Below are 17,141 nucleotides of genomic sequence, written 5' to 3'. Positions count from 1 at the left end.
CTGTAATTGCCTCAATGACACGTTGCAGAGTACACTCGGGGAGGGCAGGGGATCCACCAGCCTTGGAGAGGCCCTTAGTTCATCTGTAAACTGGGAGCAAACAGGGTTGCAGAACATGAGCATAAAAGAAACATTAATAATGCTATCATAAATGACATAACGGTCATAATTAGGGAGAGTTCGCAGAAGTGGTGCGTAGAGGATGATGTTTCGGGCTTGGTGGAGATAAAGGCCTCACTGTGCGGAGACAATGAACATAGCAGGGACCACTCCAGCCAGCACAAGGGGGCCCTTCAGAGCTGCCCACGAGGGCTGGGGAGATCCCTTCCGTGGGTGGAGGGTGAAGCAGCTGGAGACAGTCCCAAGGTCTCTCTGGAATCCCAGACTGGGGGCCAGCTCCGTTTCCAGTGCTCTGCCTGCTGCAATTCCTCAAAACACACTCCCCCACTATGGCAGCCTCTTAAGTACACGCAACTGAAACAATTGCTTACTTTACCACCACCACCACCACCCTGGCTGCCCGCCTGCACTTTCCCCCTGTACTCTGTTATTTACCCCTGTGTCAAACTTAGTTTGTAAGTTCCTTGGGCACAGAGACCTGCTCTCTTGTCCTCTGTAAAACACCACTGATGCCAGATGAGTAAATTCAAAGAAAAAGCAGAAGTGAATTTCAGCCAGGATTCAGCCTCTGCTGGATCTCAGAAGCTAAAGCCAGAAACTGTTCTGTGTCAGCCCTGGGACATGTGAAGCAATAAAGTGGAGTACCTCTGACTCTGCTCTCCACAGGGCTCCCCCAGTTCTCACCTCTGGATGCCACACCTCTCCCCGGGAACCCAGATCTGGCACGCAGATCTCATTCTAGATTCGCAATTACTGAGCACGGACTAGAGTGTGCCACCAAACAGTCCTATGCCAGCCATCTGCCCCAGCAAGCATGGCCAGGAATGATCGGGGATGATGGGAATTGTAGTCCAGCAGTATCTGGGCATCCAAGGTTGGGAAAGTCTGCTCTGGGCCAAAGACCACACCTTTTTGCTCCAAACCAAACAGTCCACAGTAAACTATCAACTCACTGACCTCCGGTTCTGTTTCTGCCATCATAAAAGTGAAGTCCATTCCCCAGCTCATCTGTACACATATAAGCAGGTATACAAAGAGTAGAAAATAAGCATACCTATTAGTGAAGGGCTAGATTGACTACTGGCATTATTTTATGAATGAGAATTCTTACCCTGTGCCCTCTTCAAAGCAAAACTCCTCACTGCAAAGGACCGTTTAACCTATTTTGGTGAAAGTAGCTATGAGAACCAGAGTGTGACATTCATGCCAAGATCACCACATTATTATTTGGGGGAAAGGAGGATGCACTCTGCAATACCAATACCCAACATTTATCATTTGCCAGATATAAGAACTGGGGCGCCCCCCCATCTCCTGGGCCTAAAATAGGCAGACCTCATTCCTCTCTCATTTAGAACACCCAGCTTCCAAAGACTCCCATTCTGGGAGCTCTGTGGCCTAAATCAAGAGAACTCGGAAGTCCTGGCTCCTCAACAGCACACGCACACACATACACACCTATATCCTTTGGACAACTGAAGGCCCCAGATCTCATTGTCACCATTCTGAAAATGCCTTCAGTACTTTCCCACTTTCATGCTCTGTCAGATCAATGACAATTGAGGGGAGGGGGGAAGGGAAGGCCTCTGGCAACATCTGTGGGGGGCAGGGGGGACGAGAATAAAAAGCAAAGCAAAGCAGTGGGGCATTTGGCCTCGTCTGGGGAGCAGAGAGATTTCTGTGCCACACGTGCTTCCGCGTGGCATCGCAGCTGCTGTCCTGTCCTGATGATGCAAGACAGCGCAATCTGCTGCGTTTGATGATGTAACACTGCCCTGTTGTGGCACAGGCAGATGGGCCCGACGCAGGGGGACCTTGCTGATATTTCTGACCCACCATGAGCACCCCCTGGGAAAGAGGAAGGTCTAACATTATAGGGCTGCTTTTTTATTCTAAAAAAAACTCTAGCACTGAGCCAACGTACGTTTGGTGGCAGAATATGGAGGGGTTTTTGAGCATCACAGAAGTCTTCACCAGGGAAGGAGAAGGGGGGGGAGAGAGTTCTGCAACGCACAAAAGATTCACCACCTCACCCAAGTTGGCCCAATAAGGGACTGTTTTCGCTGTCGTATCCTTTGGGACTGACACGGCAATTGCTCTCCATGGACAGCACAGAGGTTAGGTCAGAAGCAGCACCTGGCCAGCCCGGGGGGGGGGAGGCTGGGGGGCCCCTGCAGAAGCTCTGCCTTATCCACACACGCACTCCCTTTGGGCACAGCAGTCTCACGGACCCCCAGGCAGGGGCAGTTTTTCTTGTTCTTTTACATTTTTCCCAGCAAAAGACAATCTCCAAGGTCCTCATCTCTCTCCCCTCTGCACCCTGGAACAAGATATCAGATCTGGCTATTGGCAACAAAGGAAGCTGCCATACTGAGCCAGACATTTGAGGTCCATCTAGTTCAGTACTGCCTGCACAGACTGGCAGTAGCTCTCCAAGGTTTCAGGCAGGGATACCACCACGGACTGAACCCGGGACATTCTGCATGCAAAGCAGGTTCTCTGCCACTGAGCTATGCCCCTTCCCCTTCATTCTCTTCCCGTCAGTCCAAGAACCCAACCCCTCCCCTCCAAGCAACTACGCAACTTTGGAGGCTCTGAGATCCTTCTCACAATATAGAATAATGTCATAATCAGGCAATGGGGCTCCAGTGATGAGGTTCTCCCACTCCTTCCCCAGCCCCAAAGGCAAAGCCCTAGTCTAGTGTGTGCACATGGAGACACACAGGTAAGAAGCTGGCAGGACAGCCTTTGCCAACCTGCCCCACCACCACCACCAAGATTGTTTGGACTACAACTCCCATCAGCCCAGCCACCATGGCCGTTGAGGACTACAACTCCTGTCAGCCTCCTCCTCCTCATCATACAGCTGCACTTGCTGGGGCTAATGGGAGTTGTAGTACAAAACATCTGGACAGCAGCAGGCAGGCGAAGGCTGTGTTAGAACACAAGCAGGCCTGTAAGCTATATTTTTGCTAACTTAACACAGACATTTACACTCACACAGACCAGCATTCTTTTCCTCTCGTTCTGCTTCTAGTTACGTGTCCCATTTAAAAACACAAAACAAAACCCCAACCCTCCAACATCCAAGATATTTATACCTGAATCCCAATATTTTTGCTATTCTTGTTAAGCAAGACACAGAAGATCCTCCCAAGGGAATGCTGGGATACCTACCCACAAGCCACCACGTCCGCTCCGCTCTTGTGAACGGCAGCCTGGTCTCCCAGACACACAATATTAACCTGGATTTTGGCAGATATTCACACAGGAATTGTACGAGAAATGTCAGGCCTCTGTCCAGCTGCTAACAGTCCACAACCTTTAGCTCAACTGCCATAGTATGGGTTGGTGTCTCTTTTTTTGAGGGGGGGGAGCATTTGATCTCACTTCACACGCATCTTAGGAGAGGCAGAGATTCACCCCAGTAAAGCATCACCCATGATTATACATCTTTGAGTAGGAGACAGGCCAGGATCCCACATGTCACAGGCCATGCCTAAGGATACCAAGCCTTTTACACGCACAGGTGGAACAAGCGCATCCGCCTTCCTCACACGTGGCACCCTGCGTGAAATGTCCACGCCTTCCCTGACATGGAAGTGCTTTCCAAATGGGAAAGGCGAAAAGGGTGTGAGGCAATGTGGATGGAAATCCAATGAATAAACAAATTTGGGGAGTTGGGGAGGGAGAAAGAGCTCAGAACTTTCTTCTGCCAGAAAGATTAAATGGGGTGGGGGGCTTGTCAGCAGGAAGTGGGTGTTATGTACAACCTCACTAACAGCCAGTTAAGACCTGATTCCTCTATCCATCCTCCTCCCCTCCCTTTTCTGGAAACAGATATACACCACCCCCCCGCAATCTGCACCCTCTGCCAGAGAAGATAAGCCAGGGCAAGCAGCAAACTGATAAAAAATGTAAGTGGAGGGAGTTAAAACTGTTATATGGGGACCTACAAGATGGGAGGGAGTTCTTGTCTCTGGGGTTGTAGGAAGGTTATCTTTTAATGGATGTCTGCAGATTCCTCTTCAACGAGTCTCTGCTAAAAAGGACTGTGAGGGGGAGGGCTCAATGGAGATTTAGGGGGACAGGTTTTTTGCTAAGGTTTGGGGGCATCTGCTCCACAAAGGGGGGAGCTTCTAAGTTACATTTAAACCCTCCCACCACCTTTAAATGTATGCTTTCAAGTAATCTCCCACATACAACCAGGCAAATCAAACAGAAAATCTCTGAACAGGAAGAAGTGCTGGGGGCAGGGAAAGGGGAGCGTGGCCTGGGATTGCGGGTTGTCGGGATGACCAAAGTCAACACCCCAAAACTGCCCTTTTGAAAACAAGGATTGCAGGGGTGGTGTTCATTGAAACCTCCAGAGAAAGAGAGGAAAGGGGCCTGGCCCAGAACACAGGCACACTTCCAAGCCTGAAAACCTTTTTCCGCCCTGGCTGGTCTCTCCCCCCCCCCCAGGATTCCAGTCCTGGGGAAAACACCCCAGAAAGTTGCGTAGGACCTACGGGTCACTCTGGCTCACAGACACCTCCTTGGGTTGAAACCTCAAAGAATCCACTCTCAAAGAACCCAGGAGTTCTGGCTCTCCTCACTCACTCACTCACACACACACCCCAGGCTCTTCCGCGTTCATGCCCCTGCACCTCTCTCCACCACCACCACCCTCTAACATCCCACAACAATATCATTTGTGCAAGCCCTTTCCTGGAGCCCAGCACAGAAAGAACCCAGGTGTCCTGGATCCCAGCAGGCCCTGCTGCTCTAAGCCAACCCACTAGGAAACCATGTGACACGGGTTTCAGGAAAGTGTGTGTGGCAGCAAGGTGGTGGAGGGGGGAGGAAGATCCCCATTCGAACCCAGGGATGGGAGCATACCCTATGACCCCACAAAAGCCCCCACCATCAACAACGTTCCAGCTGCTCCAATTTCAGACTTCCACGGACAATGCATTTGGGGACACAGACACACTCCTGGGAACAGAAGCCACCCCTACGGAGCTGGGGGACTCCTCTGTCCCATGCCTGCCACTTCCTCCTCCCCCTAAACAGTGGCAGCCCCTAATACAAGTCTGCAGGTTGGGTTTTCTGTCCAAGGAAGATTACCCAACTTCGTAACAAAGTCAGACCTTCTCTCTCTCACACACACACGTTTTGCATCTTTAAAACATTTTTTCAGAGTTCACACACACATTCACAATTCAGCATGGGAAATACACAACACAATATATATATTTTTAAAAAACAAGCAAGCCTTGCCAGGGCCTCACCTGAGTGCTTCTTCTTGCTAGCAGAGGGCCCGCTTGCCTGACCCGTTTGTCAGCCAGTAGGTGCCACCCTCATTATAGCACACCTGTCCTGTTTTACCTGGGCACTCTTAAAGGGCCAGAAACACAGGAGCCCTTAAACACCTGACACTGGAGAGAAGTCTCAGGTCAGCTCTACCCTCTCCGCCCCAAAGCCTTCATTATATCCCCTGTGGCTGAGTGTGTGTGTGTGTCCAGTGCAATTGTTCAGTGGTGCCCGAAAGGCACTCTGCATGTTCTCAGAGGCTGTCTCAGCATTATTATTGCTTGGCATTCTCTAGGGTCCTGACACTGAAAATGGGTTCTGGAGTTAAGCAGATTTACCCCCAAAACAAACCACATTTGAATTGCTTTGTTGATATCCTCAATTCAATCTTCTCTTCTGGGGCCCTCACCCCACCCCCCACCCCCCACCCCCAAAACAACCCTCCTAAGCGAACAGTTTGTATGGACTTTGCTTCAAAACTCTCTTAAGCTCTCATCTCAGAGGACCCTCCACCCACCACCACCCTGTAAAAAAACACCCACTTTAAGGGAAGGACAAGGGGCTAGAGCCTGCAAGGAACAGCCCCCTCCTCTGGTTTAACTCACACCAGCACCAAGCACCACCTATGGCTCTACTGCAAACTGACTCTAGCCCCGCACATTCAACCAGATTCTCGGCTGCACCCTAGCTATCCTCATCCTCAAAACTTACCACTCTCTCGCCCTCTTCCAGAGCGTCCTGATCTTCAAACATCTCTGAGCTGTGCACCCCCTTCCCCTCCATTGGCAACACAGAATGACCAAATCCCGAAACAGGAGAACCTCATTTAATCTATACCCTCCCTAAACACACACACACAAGACTTAATCTTTGCCTCGTCACCTCCCCAAACGCCGGCTCAATCCATACTTCCCTTGCAATTCAGAAAAGGCTTGCCTTAATCAGTTTCTCCCCCGACCCCCAAATATTTACATATACACACACTTCTCTGTTATACAGATATGCCACCTTCCTAGCCTTCCTCCAGCCTTGACCCACAGACCGGAAACTCCCCCCCTTTCTCTGTCCCCAAACTCCCTTTGGAACTACACTGCTCCTTCTGCCGCTGGCGTCAGATCCTGCCCAGTTGGGAGTGCAGGATTTGGGGTGCAGTGGACACTGTGGCAGAGTTGTGCAAAGTTGCACTGAATGCCAAAGCCCCCCCCCTTCCCACTGCCATCAGCTTCAAGGAGAGGTTTTCTTCCTCTGCTGCCTTTACTCCAAACAAATTTCTCGCAGGCTGCACAAAAGGGGTCAGGGCAGTAGACACCCACAGGGCTCCCAGACCATTTTATGCTGGGCATCTCACCATCCAGTTCTCCTCAACCCACGGCAGGATGTCAAGGGCCTCAGGCTCCCGACTGTGCCTTGGGTCCAAATCTGCTAAGGTTGTAAAGAGCAGGTGAGATCACCACGTACAACAGAGCTGATCTCCCACCAATGCTGGTGGCAGTGAGAAAATTTGGGATCCGGATCGGAAAGTGTGCAGGGCAACTGAAGTCCCAGGCACCAGCAAGACACAGCCAAGACCACTAGATGGTTCCAACAGAGTTCTGGCAGCCAGGATCAAAATGTGGGCTCCCACTGGACTGGCCCCTCTTTGGCCCAGCTGTAGAAACAGGCGACTGTGGGATCGCACCCCCGGCACATATGTGCCTCAGCCGACACCAGAACTCAGCTCTGTGACTTTGAGCCCAGCAGGTTGTGGGAATGGCTCCCGTTTGGCCAACTCCAGCGGACTCTTCCAGGGCTGTCGCTCGCAGGGGTGGTCCAGGCAGTTGTGGTCAAGATGTGGGGTCCCTGTGAGCTTCGTCCCATTCCTGCACTGGCCGTGTGGACTGTGGGTTTGCGGTCTGTCTAGCTCCAGAGTAAGAGTGTCAGCCCTTGATTTTGTACCCACCGCCAGCACAGGCCAATCAACTCCAAGCAATTGGCACCCATTTCCTGATGAGAGGCTGGCACTGGTGAGTCCCCATCAGCAATAAGGAAACTCCTCTGTGTGTGTGTGTGTGTGTGTGTTCCAAAAACCGTCGTCCGTCCGTCCAACCCAGGCCAGCTGGTCCGCCGTCTGTTCCTTTAAAGGTGGCATGCAAGGTGAGCCCAACGAGACGGCGGCAGCAGCGAGCGAGCGAGCGGAGGAGGCCAGGCCTGTGCCAGACTAGCTCCCCCCCACCTCCTGTCCTTCCCTTGGCTTCCCCTTCTTTTCCAGTCGGATAACAAAGCCAGCAATAGGAGCCAGAAAGACCTTACAGACACACACACACACACACACACAAGCCTCCCCTCCAGCAACACACAGGCTGCCCCCCACCCAAACACGTCAAACCCAGGACTGGGTTTACGGTGAGATCCCCCAAAACTGCGGGAAGAAGGGGAGAAAAGAAAAAAAAGGGGGGACCAGACAGACAGCAATGGGGGAGGCATCCGGGAGGGGGGTGCGGAGTCAACGTTACCTGCAGAAAGGGGACTGTTAAGGTTGTGGGGGGAAGGGAGGAAGGCTTCGTTCCTCAGGATCTCCCCTCGCTTGGCCAGGAAAAAAAATATATATACTTGTAAATTTTCCAAACCCCACGGGGAAAAAGGAGGGGGGAAAAAGAAAAAAAGAAAATGGCCAATCTTGCTTCTTTGGGAGCGGACTTTAGTGCCAACTGGGATAAATCCACAGGGTTCGGGCGCTCTGTGCTCTCTCGCGCTCGCTCTGTGCTAACTCCCTTCCACACTCGATGGCTGGCTGGCTTGCCTTAGCTCGCTTCACCCCCCCCCGTCTCTACTCAAACAAAGAAATGAGGGTTGCGTTCCGTGCCCAACCCCCTCCCAAGCCCCCCCTTCCCCAAGCCCAGACATACCTCCTCCCCCTCCCTTTCCGGCAAAAAGCAGCCTCACTTCCATGTTCCTCACATGCTCTCATGCGCCGGAGCGGCCAGGGCTGGAAACGGGAGCGGATGCCTCTCTGCCTTTCTCTCTCACACACCCAGGCAGGCAAGGAAGGAAGGAAGGAAGGAGGCGAGACCAGGGACCAGGGAGGCCGCAGCAGGGCTTGGCTTGGCTGCTGCTGTTGAGGGCCGCTGGGGGAGGGGGGGCTCTTTGGAACAAACGCCTCGCCTGGCAAAAGAGAGAGGTGGGGAGGACGGCGAAAGGGACGGACGGACAGCCGGGTGCGCGGAGGCAGATGCGGGCAGGGGGGGGCAGCAGGAAGGGCTAGGCTGGAAAAGAACTGGCCGGAGACCGATGCGGCGGACGGATGGAGGCTGCAGGGGTGCAGGTGGACGAGGGGGAGGAAGAGGTGACGCAGGGATGGGAATGCCTGCATTGTGTGCCCTGACGAACGGGCAGGGGGTGAGAGCCAGGGCGCAAGGGGAGCGGGGCTTGCCGGGCTGCATTATTGCCGGGCTTCGGCTGCCTGCATGAGGTGGCCAGACTGGCAACCCTGCGGCCACAGTCCACCACCACACACTTGGCCCCCCACCGGACCGCTACAACCGTGGTTACCTCCAAAGTGGTGGTGACTACAGACCTTTGCCGAGAGGGAGAGTGGCTACCGCAGAATCTCATGCCCTGGTGCAGAATTCTCAGGGCAGGAAGGTGAACTTTTCGTTTGTCGGGTCCAATCCTTATCCTCAAAGATGGAGGGGTGGGGGGGTTTCCCTATACTTAAAACCTCTCTCCTTGCTAAGACACACTTGAAGCTCTCTGAAATGTCCCTCCTGACTCTGCCATCCTGCCATTCAGCTTCCTAAATTATCCTCTTCAAATCTGCTCTATCTCTTTTCCAAAGATCCCTTTGAAATACAGTTGTCTGCAGGGGCTGCCCCTTAATTCCACATAATCCCCCCCCAATATACCCAGATCTGTCTACCTTTCCTCCTTCTGGTTCTTCCTCAAACGAAAAAAAAAACAATTGCACAAGCAAGCCAGGCTGGCTGCAGGATGGAAGAAAGCCAACTGTGCTTGCTATATTCTGTGATTTGCATGATGTATTCGGCTTGCAAAATCTGGGCAGGCGGATACTATGCCCCTTGTGCTTGCAGTATCATGCTTGTGTATGGGACAGGAGGAAGGAGAGGAGGTAAGTGGTATAGGAAGACAGTGCTGATCCAATGAGCTTTTATAGCTGTTCTCAGTTTCCTGAACCTTTCTGGCAGGTTGGCAGATGGGGGACAGTGCCTCTGGGCATATGCATTTCCTCGTCATCAGTTCATCAGAACGACAACCAAGCATCTGCGCAAGTCTGAGTCCCTATCCCAGTATCTATTTAGCAAGCGGCAGGGTTAAACATTACGAGTCACAACAGGATGCTGGCCCAGCCTTAGAATTCTTCCAAATCGCTCATGCAGGCTCTCAGATTTGGGGCTCAGCGGGCATGAGAGCTGCTGGTGGCGTAGTGGTTAGTGTCGGACTGGAACCCTGGGAGACCAGGGTTCAAATCTCCGCTCAGCCATGAAGCTCACTGAGTGAACTTGGACCAGTCACAGTATCTCTCAGCCTAATCTACCTCGCAGGGTTGTTGTGAGGATGAAATCGGGAGGGAGAGAACAGTGTTTGTACACCGCTTTGAGCCCCTTGGAGGAAAGGCAGGATAAAACTGTAATAACAAAATTAATAAATATATAGAGATCCAGTTGCTGTGGAGTCATTTCCCATCTCCGCGGTGTCCCACCCCAAAAGCAGCTGCATGCAAGAATTCTTGCAACCATCACCAACACACACACTCACTCCAAAATGAGGTGCACGCTAATTACTGCTTGCTTGCCATTGTATAAGCCTGGCTTCCCTCCCACATGAGAAACATCCAGCTCTCCAAGCAGGAAGTTCTCTTCATCCTGGGATGTAGAAAGTCGGGGAGTGAGTCCAGCACAAGCTCCCTGTACCATCAAACATCCCGCAGAGCAGATTTCACTGTGCTAAAAACACAGATGGGAGGCAGATGTCTGTCCCCACCCCCCGCGCCTGAATCAGTACAGGGGAAGGAGGGTCAAGGCTAGAAGATCACGTGAAAATGCCAGAGAGGCAAAGGATCCAGGGGGGCTGGATCCAACCCCCCCGACCCACATTGCCACAGGCTCCTCTCTGTGTCCTCCCGCACCCCGCTGCACAGCCAGCCACGCCACTCTTGGCTCCATGGAGATGTGATGCCCGCTAGACGGAAGTGAGGCCTACAATAAAAAATCGTAAAAACCATCTGCAAATTCAAAGTGCTGCATGGATTACAAGCAGCGGCGGCGTCTGTCCCCATCTCAACTCTTCCAGAAGCTGTCGCGCACGCACGGATGCGCAGGCACAGAGATGCGATAAAGACGCCGCCTCAAGATGTCCAGGAACAGCATTCACATGTGAACCGGGGATCATGGGTCCAATATGCCTGCCCTGCCTGCCACCGTGCACTTCCCACATTCCATTTGCCTGAGTGGGCGTTGCGGGGGGCCCAAAGCATCATGTAAAAAGGGACCCTTCCGGAAGCCATGGTGCATGTGAAGGAAAAAGAAGGCATCTATACCTGGAGCAGAGCAGGGTCCTTGCTACACATGCCCACACCCCTGCACCTGTTGATGTGTGCAGTCTCTCTGTGTGTGTGGGGGGGGGCATATGCTTGTGTTTTCCAGCCCAGCCCCCTTCCTCTGTTGCCAGGAGACCTGAGAGGCCCTTCCTCAACCCACCCAGAAAGAATCAAGCATTTCTGCCCCAGGAACAGAGAGGCAGGAAGAGGATTTCTCTCGCTGGGGACTCGGGGAAGGGAGGTGGACTTAGTGAGTCAGGACACTAGTGTCTGCGTCTGGGGCATCTGCACATGTGCGAGGAAGGCCAAGCCTTGCCCCAAGCAAAGCCGGGTGAAGATGTGCACATCGCACCACACACGCACATACAACCCCGCTCTGCAGTTGAGCGAGACAGGTCCCGGGGGGGACTCAGCGAATATTTATAACTCCGGCTTGAATGGAGAGTGGAGGAGGGGGCTGCTGCGTTACCCGGCAACTGCCGGAGGGCACGTGCGGAGGCAGCGTAATCTCCAGCAACCTTTCACCCCGACCTCCGACCTCACGGCGCAAGGGAGAAAAACAGCTGCACTGGAGGCTTCTGGGTGAAATGAAGCATCCCACCCCTGCCTCTCCTTCTTTGCCTTTCCTGCACCCTCAGCACAAACACACCCCCACACCCTCCAGAGAAGACGTTGCTCCGCCAGTTTCTGCAGCCGACCAATGTGGAACCGGCCCCCATCCAGGCGCCAGGAGCAGCACCCTTTTGCAGAACCAAACAGCTGCCTCTCTCCACTCCAGAGCTGCCTGCATTCGTTGCTTCACAGGGGGTGGGGGGTGGGAGGGACTTGACTCTGTGGTTTTTTTGGCAGGGTTTTTTTTTTTTGCTTGCAATTGATGACCTCTCCCTCGCCCCCCTCAACTTGCAATTTCTCCACCCCCTAAGGACACTGAAAGAATGAGAATGAAAGAATGCCCCTCATCCATTTGGCTCCACAACACTTTCAATACATGTTTGCAATACAGAACGCAAATTCAATCTGCTCCAAAAGTGAACGGGGGGGGGGAGAGAGGTGAGAGCACGCAGAGAATTGGTAGAAGTCAATATGTGAGGAGGGAGGGGAGAATCACATTTCCAATTCCTGCCCACTACACACACTTACAGGATGATGGACTTTGCAACCTGCGGGTGATTTTTCAACCCTGGCACGGGGGAGGTGTTAAGAAACGAAAATAGAGCCGTGGAATCTTGACCCACATACCCACATTTCCTGCTTCCAACGGCTGTCTCTTTCTCCCCATAACACCCCCTCGCTCGCTCATTCACACACACACACACACACTCACAGCGTCTCCTTTTGCCGATGTAGAAGAACAGAGTTCAACCCAGGACAAGCGAACAGCAGACGTTATATAAGCTCCTTGCAAAGGCAAGGCAAGGTGGGGGGAGAGGTAGAGGGGGAGACCGTGGGGCTGGGCTCTCTAGCAACGCTTCACCTGGTGACTCATGCCTACGTCCCTCTAGTCTCCACTGCCTCCGCCCAAACTTTGTCCGGTCCTCCCTCCCTCCCAGAGAACCCAGGAGTCCTGGCTTTAACCCCTACCTGCTCCACCACCTACATGAAGAGTAGACCCCTGCAAAGAAATCTAGGGACCCTGACCCCTCTTTCCTATCAAGACCACTGACTCAATCACCTTCTCAATCCCACACCTTGTCACCCACAGGAATGGGGTGGGGGGAGAAGGAAATGCCAGGAGCCCCCAACTTCTGGTTTTCTCCCCTAAAAGCAGAAGGGAAGAAGTCCCCTCCCTCCTTCCTATGCATGCATGCATGCAATCTGGGTGCAAGTAGGGGCACAGGAGTCTGCACAAGGTGCTTCACGGGAGGCAGTGGGTCCCCGCCCTGCCACAGCTGCGCTACTGCTACCGTGGACTGACACTCCTCCCTCCTGCCCCACAGACCCCCTCACATTAGCAATGGCTGATCAGTTGGAGCAGCCAATCGCAGCAGGAGGCTGCCCAGGCAGCCAATGGGAGCGCCTGCAGGAGCAGAATGAGCTTCAAACCAGGAATTTCATGTTTTCCAAGCCCTGGGGCCTCCCTTCCCATCACCCCCCCCCCAAAAAAAGTGCTGAAAAATTCACTGCTTTTGTGAAGAGGTGTGAGATACTGCTCGTTGCTCAGAATCTTTCAGCAACCAGATTTTTTTTAACAAGGTTTCCTCCCCTGGGCTCAGTCCTCCAAGTCTGTGAAATGGGAGTAAAAAAAAAAGGCACAGTGAAGGAGGAAAGAACATACCCCCACCCTCAAGTCTTTGGATCACAGAAGACTGTAGAGCTACATCAATAAGAAATGCACTCACTGTATTTGAGGGAAGTGGGCCAAGGGGTGAGCAGCTAGCTCCAACCAGTCAAGGGGCTGATGAAGAATGGGGGCTTAGAGCACCCTTGCCCTGAAAAACAAAAGGGGTTGTTAGTACTGGTGCAAAGCCCAACATACCAGCCTATATTTGCTTACAGAACATGCTATGATGGTTGACATAACTCCCAGAATGCTTTACTCCGCTTAGGTTACTGTGGGGTGCCCACACTTGCCTTCCTTTATTTCACTTTTCCAGCTACTCACAACTGGGCCAGAACTCCCTGCCTCCATTCTTCCAGCCACTGGACCTTCATCTCCAGCAGTAATTAGCTTGAGCTTTGGACAGAGAGAGAGCAAGTGGGTGTTTAGACCCCAAAATGCACCATTTCTTGCCTCTGCAAACTTGTGCCACAGAGGTGGGTGATAGTTCTGGAAGAGATCAAGAAAGGCTTTGATGCAGATCCAAAACCAGCCTGTAAGCTCACTAGTAGACCTATTGGAGGCCTGGCCCTTTCAGCCTCAGTTTTCTACACCTATAAAATGGGAATACTGGTGGCATACAGAAGGAACGACTAATATATATATTCAAACTGATCCTTTGACTAATTCGACTGATCCTTTGACTAAGATATATATATATATATATATATATATATATATATATATATATATATATATATATATATATATATATATATACACACACACATTTACATACATGTGTGTGTGTGTGTGTTTTCTCAATGTTCGTCACTCCCAACTTTTGAATGCTCCACTTCCTCTCCAAGGTGTGTGCGCCCTCCTCCCTTACTATAAGGGGTCCGATCAGGAGGACACACACACACACGTCCATCCCATCCCAAAAGCCTGTTTTCATCCAGGACTAACCAAGACTCAGCCCCAGACATTGTGTTGAGAACTCCAGTATATGTGACTTATCCTGAGCATGTGCAAAGTGCATTTTTGGCCACACTGAGCAGTCACCAGCAGGATGTCGGGGAATCCAGAGCTCACAAGCTGTGGATTCTCCCCCTGCCGAGCCACCTTTAGTATCTGGCACTTCTCAATGTAGAGCTTCAACGCTAAAGTTCGACTGAGCCCCCCCCCCACAAACCTGCCCTCAACCACGAAGGAGAGCAGCACCCTATAAATAAATATCCACTGTCTTTTGGGGGTGGGCTTGTGGGGAGGGAAGGAAGGAGGAAGTATGCCTCAAAACCTTGGGGCAGACGGGTGGAAAAAACAGAGTTCAAAAGTCTGGCAAAGGCTGTTTCCTGTCCTCTCCTTCTGCAAACCAGCTATCAGCTGTCGCACACACACAAAACCGGCACACACACAGCCCCGAACTTAACACACACACAAACCACCATGGAGTGGTAGGCCACACAGCACTCGAGACAACTTTGGCACAACACCGTCGCTCTCTAAGGCCAAGGTTCCCAAACGGTGGACTGGGGACCCCCAGGGGCCCTTGCCCTTCATTCCGCCGCCCTGCAGCTTGTCTGCCTTAAGCATTCATAGTGATTTTTAATTGTCTTTCTATTGCCTCTGTTTATTTCTCAGATTGTATTGCAGTCTAGGTTCTGCGGAATGCACACTGCCAATACTGCAAAATTCAATATGAGGGACCAAAGAAGCAATACAATTTTTTTTAAAAAAATCATGCAGCGCTTAGCACAGGCGCATTATAATTGCTATGACAGGCAGAGAAATCCTTACGTGGTCCACCAAGATCATCAGCCATTTTCAAGTGGTCTGTGGGAAATAAAGTTTAGGAGCCACTCCTCAAAGGAGCTGCTACCCTGTTGCAGTGGAGTATGGAAAACAGAAGCAGACTCTTGCCAGGCAGAGAGAGTCTGTGCAAACAGGCCCTTGGAGACGAGAAAGCACTGAGCCCCCTCTCAACAAGCAAAACCAACAACACCAAAAAGGAGGCCCAGATGTTTGCTATGCACTCTCTCCACATATATTTGGGGGCAAAACATTGGGGGCAGGGTCTCAATGCAAAGTCAGCAAAAAATGCGGGATGGGGGGTGGACTTGCCCAGAGATAGCTGGCTAGTGGTGCAGGGCAGCCCTCTCTCCTGGAAGGAATTAGCTGCCTACTCATAATTTTTTATCTATTCTTTCACATGAATGTATTCTGTATCCAGGGAAGACTTGTTTGCCCAAGGTGGGAAAGGGACTCGAACCCAGACCCTGCTCTATACCATTGTAGAAGGTAACAGTTACAAGATGCCTCATTCTGAAAAATCAGATGTGTGCAACACACAGGCACACCACACGGGTGAAGAGAGGCTTAAAGCCAAGTACAAATAACCACAAGTGAAGACGGTTGATAATTCAGGAGGCCAACCCTTTCCCACAGAGGGAACTGGGGCGGAGGGAGCAGGCTGCCTTGACGCTGAGGAAACAGATGGGCCACCTGAAACGAGAGATGCTCCCCCCGCCCCGCTCGCTCACTCCCTCCCTCCCTCCTCCTGGGACATAGAACAGGAGCCACCTGCAGGTGTGCATGCCTGAGGGACAGATGAAACATCCTATTTGGACACAGCTCTGCTCCTAAATCCATCTCTCTCTTCAAATCACCTTTTTCTACTTGCAATCATGCAGGGGGTGGAATCCTTCCTGTTCCTCCTCATCCAAGGGGTGCTTGTTTACAGCTGTGCATGATTCCCCCCCCATGTGAGGAAGGGAAGTCTTTACTCTGGACCCAGAGTTAAAAAAAGATTCAGTCTTTTGGATCCAGGGCAGTGCCAAGGAGGGAGCAAGCAGCCCCCAAAACAAGGAGCTTGCCCCCCACCTAGTATTTTGCCCACTTAGGAATTAATTTTGATCCTTCTGTGTCTCCTCCCCCCCCCGCCGCTAATTTTTCTGGTGCTATTTGGATCCACCAGGAAAGGTAACACAGCTGGTCCAGGCTATGCGCCTGGGGCACAGCCAAGCCTCCTGCTCTATGTGTCAGGGTAACCTGTGTGGTTGTGTGTTCCCTCCACTGTGGAACACGCCTCAGCGCGTATTGTACCATGCTTTAGATTATTCATTTTTATTTTTTTGGATTCCTTACTCGCCCTTCGCCATAAGGTCTCAGGTCAGGTTACAGCAATAAAAGGGTACAATATTAAAATCATGTGCACCGCTTTGCAATCAGAAGAACAGGCTTGATCGTGTGTGTGCGTGCACGTGCATGCACGTCTTCCGCACATGATGAGAGCTATACAGTGAAGGTGCCAGACACACCTGTGTGGAGAGGGAGTTCCACAGCTTAGGGGCTGCCACAGAGAATGTGCCCCCTCCTGGGCAGCAACCCTCCACACTTCCAAGTAGAATTGTCAAGAGCCCCCCCCCCCCCGCCAACCTTAAACCCCAGGAGGGTCTGTGGAGAAGGAGGCGGCCTTGCAGATATTTGGGTCTATCAGATGCATGCAAGAGTCTGCCCTGGTGTGGGTTCCAGACATAATCTGTGGTTTCCGTGCACCTTTCCTGGCAAGTTCCCGAGAGCTTCTGAAGGTGTGTGTGGAGGGGGAAGGCACAGTCCCATGTAGGACGGCCAGCTTGGCGTGTGAGGAGTTAACATACTAATCCATGCGCGGCGCACCACTTCTGGCATGTTTCCATGCACGCAGCTCAAGGCCCACCCAACCCCCGGCCATGCGGAATAGCGTGTGCAGGCGTGTTCCATGTGTGAAAGAGCGCATCCGGGCGTGCCCTGTGGATGTGTGTGCGTGCACGTGCGCCTCCTAGCAGCCTGATTCTAAGCTCCCCCTCCCATCGCCTGAGCAACAAGGCCGCTGCCGAGCCGCGATTGGCCTCCACGCCGGTGATGTCAGCATCCCTGAAAAGTTAATAGGGCAGC

General features: G+C 52.2%; 1 protein-coding gene across 15 annotated transcripts in view; it reads right to left on the bottom strand.

Moving 5' to 3' along the window:
* KDM6B (lysine demethylase 6B) overlaps positions 1-17,141 on the bottom strand; it is a 90,055-nt gene that overhangs the window by 60,440 nt on the left and 12,474 nt on the right. For 10 of the 15 annotated variants that reach the window (XM_061591161.1, XM_061591163.1, XM_061591147.1 and 7 more), the window contains exon 2: positions 13,288-13,377. The gene's annotated coding sequence lies outside the window, so the exon portion shown is untranslated. Of the gene's footprint in view, positions 1-5,393; positions 5,552-6,763; positions 7,322-7,907; positions 8,219-8,300; positions 8,384-13,287; positions 13,378-17,141 lie in introns of those variants that run through there. The other 5 variants (XM_061591149.1, XM_061591152.1, XM_061591148.1 and 2 more) reach the window with 5 other exon arrangements.

Source organism: Rhineura floridana, chromosome 11 (genome assembly GCF_030035675.1).
Source record: "Rhineura floridana isolate rRhiFlo1 chromosome 11, rRhiFlo1.hap2, whole genome shotgun sequence".
Lineage (NCBI taxonomy): Eukaryota > Metazoa > Chordata > Lepidosauria > Squamata > Rhineuridae > Rhineura > Rhineura floridana.
This window is presented reverse-complemented; position numbering and strand designations above follow the sequence as displayed.